Below are 5,398 nucleotides of genomic sequence, written 5' to 3'. Positions count from 1 at the left end.
GCTGCCACCGCCGTGCTTCATCATGATGCTGCCACCACCGTGCTTCATGGTGGGGATGGTGTGTTGTGCTGATGTGCAGTGTTTGGTGTCCGTCCATCACTGCACATCTTCCACATGCCTTCTGGTGAACTTCAGTCCAGATTATTTTGAGCTTTTATTTTCCAACAGTGTTTTTCTCTTTGCTTACACTGCCATAAGCTTTGACTGGTGACAGTCTATCATCTCATCTGCTGAACCTCCTTCAGAGGAGTCATAGGTGTCTTAGTGGCCTCCCTCACTCGTCTCTTTCTTGCACAGTCAGATTTTAAGGCGACCTGCTCTGGACATATTTACACATGTGCCATATTCCTTCCATTTAGATTTAACTGTACTCCTCGACATATCCAGTGACTTGGAAATTTTCTCGTATCGAACTCCTAACTTTTGCTTTTCAAAAACCTTTTCACAGAGATGCTTGGAGTGTTGTTTTGTCTTCCTGGTGTAGTTCTGTCCAGGAGTACTGATTCTCCAGTGACTGGACCTTCCAGATGTCTTTATACTACAATCACTTGAGACACATTCACTGAACTGAGATGATCTTCAGTTCACTAGTTGGCCACGGCTGTGTCGAATACTTATGCAATCACCTATATTTTGAATTGATTGGCATCACTTTATAGAAATCTGTCTTCACTTTGACACGAGAGAATCTTTTTATGGGAATTCTGTCAAAAAAGAAAAATTAAATTGACCATTATTCAATGTTGAAAAGCAAATAAAGGAGAAAACTTCCAAAGGGGGCTGAATGCTTTTTACAGGGACTGTAAATAAAACATCTGAATACTTCCTCCAGCAGCACTCCTCCTGGACTGAAGCCTGACGCTAACAGCAGAAAACACCGAGATGAGGTTGAAAGTTCGATCTTTTATCCTTCAGCTATTACTCACACCGCGGCTGTTCTGCAACACATGCAGCAGCAGCAGCACCGCTAAAAAAATCTTTAAAATACCTGCACAAAACTCCATCTGAAAGTTGCACTTCGCAGGCGTCGTCGGGCTTTTTAGGCTGCAAACGATGCTGTAAACAGAAGAGGAGGAAGCCGTCTCAGCGCTGCTCCTCAGGATGGTGAGACAAGGTAATTAGGGAAACATCAGAGGCTCAGGTCAAGGGGTCAGTTTAATCTGCAGTTTTCAGAGAGGAAGCTCGCTGCCTTATTGCCTCTCTCTCTTTCTCACACTCTGCATTCTCCACCATAGCAACACTTCCCACAAAATCCCCTGTCACATTGATCTTGATTGATTTTTCACACTCCGCTTGTTACTGTTATGGATTTATTTTAAGCATAACACTTGTTTTAAAATGCAGTGCCAGGCCTCAGCTATCATGCCACCGTTCCCCTATAATATATATACGCACATCTATATTGTATGTATGCACTCAGGTGTTTTAAAATGATTAAGTAGAGGGCTGAGAGAGTAGCCCAATTGTTGCGCTATCGATTTTGGACCATCACGACAGCGGGGGTAATAAGTTTAGCGTGCTCACATTGTTCCCGTACAAAGCACTAACAATTAATGACACAACACAAATGATTTTCCCGACATGAATTAGCATTACGCGCGGTAAATAAATAAAATATTCCGTGTGCGTGATGCTACATTGTGTGGGAGGCCTTTTTATGATGATGCTGTGGGGGGTAAGGTGCTAACATTTACGGTTAATGGCCTGGAAACCTGATTTTCTCGACTCATTTTCAACCTTTTTACTCTCCTGTTCTTTTTTTTCCTCTCCCTTCATATTACACATCAACTGCAGCGCTGGTTCACAACATGTTTTTTTTTTTTTTTGGTCTAATGTACCCAACAACCTGTCTGATGAGCTCATGTGCCTCCTCATCAACACCACCTGCCATGTTATAAATATGATCTTTCCAATGGATTCTGCTGCATGTTGTTTGCCCCTTTTGGTATTACATTTTTACAATATTTTTCTTCATGCAGTTTAATAGTCAGTGTTTTGGTTGCTTTGGTCAGGCTTCTACCACAGTGCTGTCCATGACTTAGACTAACATCAACTATTTAGATAATTGTGAGCTATCCATTCCAATGATCTAAAGTCACTTACTTATAAATGTTAGAGAATTACTTTAACCTATGTCAAATAATATATTGCATTTATTTTATCCATTGGAACTGTTTGCCCATTGTTTTTTGTGTTCACACTTTTAGCTAAAAGCTAATCAAACCATTTTGTTTGTTTACTTCTAGCTTACACTAATTTTAGCTATTAGAACTGTTTCAGTGATACATAAAAGGGCCATAAATGGCCACAAAATGAACATAAATAGACATAAAATCATCACAAAGATGCATAAAAATACAAGAAATAGAGGCAAAGTGATACAAGGGTACATAACGTGACTTCGAAAAGACATAAAATGACCGTTTGCAGTCATTACTAGTAGCTAAAAGCTCATTTAACTATTGATTGCTTCTTTTAACTAACTACTAACTAACAATTTCATTTAGTAGATGCTTTTATCCAAAGCAACACACGTCTGAGAGCAGATACAACACAAGCAAGGATGTAGTCAGGAGAAAACAACCTGGATGAGTGCCATAGAACAAGTTCAAGTGTGATAGGACCTTGGTGCCTACAGGCAGTACGAAAAGCAAAGAAGAGCTGGGTCTTTAGTCTTTTCTTAAAGACTGAGAGGGAGTCAGCAGATTGAACAGAGTTTGGTTCCACCACCGGGGAACCACAGAGGAGAAGAGTCCAGCTGTCGACCTCGGCCCTGTTGTGGTGGTTGGATCAGGAGGTTTTTGTTGGTTGAGCGTAGTGAGCCGGAGGGAGTGCAGGTCTGAATGAGAGAGTTCAGGTTGGAGGGAGCTGTTCTCGTTGTGGTTTTTTGAGCAAGCATCAGGGTTTTGAATTTGATGCGGGCAGCAACTGGAGGCCAGTGAAGCGATCTGAACAGTGACATGTGCCGAGTGAGGTCGTCGCTGCCGACTGTCAATCAAGCCAGCCACGCCCCTTGCCCCGCAAAATTTTGATGATTTTTTAAAAAAATTCAGTATTGATTTAACAAAATCCTGAGCTGTAAGAATGCAGTATTTCATGATCTGTAATCACTTCTTTTCCAATTCAAGTCTATGGGAGCCAGGGCTTTTTGGAGCCAGCAGCTCACGGACGCAGGTTTTTGACACTTCCGGGTTGGCTTCATTTTTCACAGCTGGTTGCTACCTCCATCTTTTATACAGTCTATGGTTAAATGCAGCGATAGTAAGTTGTTTAGCCATTACTATTGGAACTGTTTATCTGTTACTTTTACCAAAGTATTTCAACTGTTTACACTCTAAACTAACCAATCGAACTGTGTCTCCAGTACTTTTAGTAGTTTAACCCCTTAAGCCCGGCTTCACACAAAGAAATACTGAAACAATGCACTGCTCATGAAAGAATATAGTGATGTTGCACATCAAAGTAAACAGCAGAACCTGGGCTACATGAACACATCAGCCATTTTTACATGCCCCAAACACAACTCAAACACCAACTAAATTAATTATCAAACATGGAGGTCGATATAGCGCCATCACGTCAACCCACTCGCCACATTTCTGGCTCCAGCGCTTTGGTACTTTATGCAAAATGCACCAACAAGCCCTCAGACAAAAGTCCACAGATTCAGAACAGCAAAAACCCAAACCGCTTTATCAAACCGTAGTTGTAAAATTTCACTTACCTTAGCTGTTTTGCCACGACAAAGTTTATGTTATCGGTAAATCCACACCGGAAGCAGTTAGTATTCCTTCCTGTGTTACACTGAAATCATTCCGGGCGTCTTTTGGAGGCTTCGTTAGCCGAAGGGAGCTACGGAATAAACCGCAAGCGGCTCGTCTTCAAGATGGCGCTCGGCTTATTCTGATTGGCTAAAAGTGCTGTCAATCTCATTTTGGTGGCTATCGCTATATTCTATTGGCTGTAACGATTCGGAGGCGGTGTCAATCACTGAAATCGACCAATCATTACGGAGATGCAGCCTTGCGTCACCACAGGAGCTTCACAGCAGTCTGATAACATATATACTGATATTTATCAGAACAAATCTTACAAGTGTTCCTTTTATTATGACACAATAATAATTCAAACAGACCTTGTGGTTGCAGATAAACAGTTTTTATTATGGTATGTCTTTTTTGAGCAGAGGCCTGAAAAATAGCTCAGGGCTGAACAGGTTTAAGTTACTATTAGTCATTCCAAATATTTATCCACGATATTTAGCTAATTACTGCTACTGTTTATCCATTACTTTGATTCACCTATTTTTAAGATTTTTTATTGTTTGTTTGTTTTTTTTTTAGCTAATTAGATGCTGTTACAGTAAGTCCATGATCTACTAATATTAATATTAAAAATCATAATCTAACATTGACTATCAAAACCATTTCAATTTCCATTCAGGTGTAGGCATGAAAAAAATAGATGCCTTGCAGAGGTGAAATATCAATTCAAGATGTGAAAGCTTGGAATAAATCCTTACATCACCTGTACTGGCTTCCATCGGAGGCTAACAACACGCATCCCTGCTCTGTTTCATTATTGATAGGCCATATTGACCTGTTTGTCTCTCTTCACTGATGAGAATGATTTACCTTCCTGTTTGTCCTCACTGAGTTGTGAGAAGAATCCAGATATAGACCCATTAAAACCACACAGGTTCATCCTCAGCCAGCCTGTTTTCCAGTGTCACGGAGAAACTCCCAGTGCTGCTGCAGCTGGACGGAGCTACTGAGGGGGAAAACAAAACACATTTACTGTTCCTAAATGATGGTCAACATATGATCAAGAACTGTAGTTTGAGGGACTGGATACTCTACAGCATTTATCTGACAGCTGTATGTGGACATTTTACAGATAAAATGAATAAAATGTGCAAAAATAATTTCATTTGACATGCAAAAAAAGGCAGAAAAATCATTAAAATCTGGAGATTATTTTAAAAAATCAAAAGATTCAGCTTCATTGTTCAGCTCAAAACCCTCATATTTCCAATTGATGCTACTTTAGACTTCGATTCGACAAATAACTCTTAAAAATTTACGCTAAAACATCAATTTATACATCAAATGTTGGGTTTTCTTGTCACATCTCAGAAATCAATGACTCATTAAGACCAGACCACTAAACAGACACTTGCCCTCTAAAGAACTGAAGGTCAATGAGGTTAGTTTATTTATTATTATCAATTATCTGATATCAATTCTTCTGTTTGTCACTGTTCATCATGTCATTATATTCATGCCGTGACCCTTTCTTAGGGCTCTGACCTCCAGTTTGGGACCATTTTATCAAACTGGCTGCTCCACATGAAGCAGCAACAAAATGCTGTTTTCACATCAACAATCTAATAACAAGA

This window comes from Stegastes partitus, unplaced genomic scaffold (assembly GCF_000690725.1).
Source record: "Stegastes partitus isolate 25-593 unplaced genomic scaffold, Stegastes_partitus-1.0.2 Scaffold913, whole genome shotgun sequence".
Classification (NCBI taxonomy): Eukaryota; Metazoa; Chordata; class Actinopteri; family Pomacentridae; genus Stegastes; species Stegastes partitus.
This window is presented reverse-complemented; position numbering follows the sequence as displayed.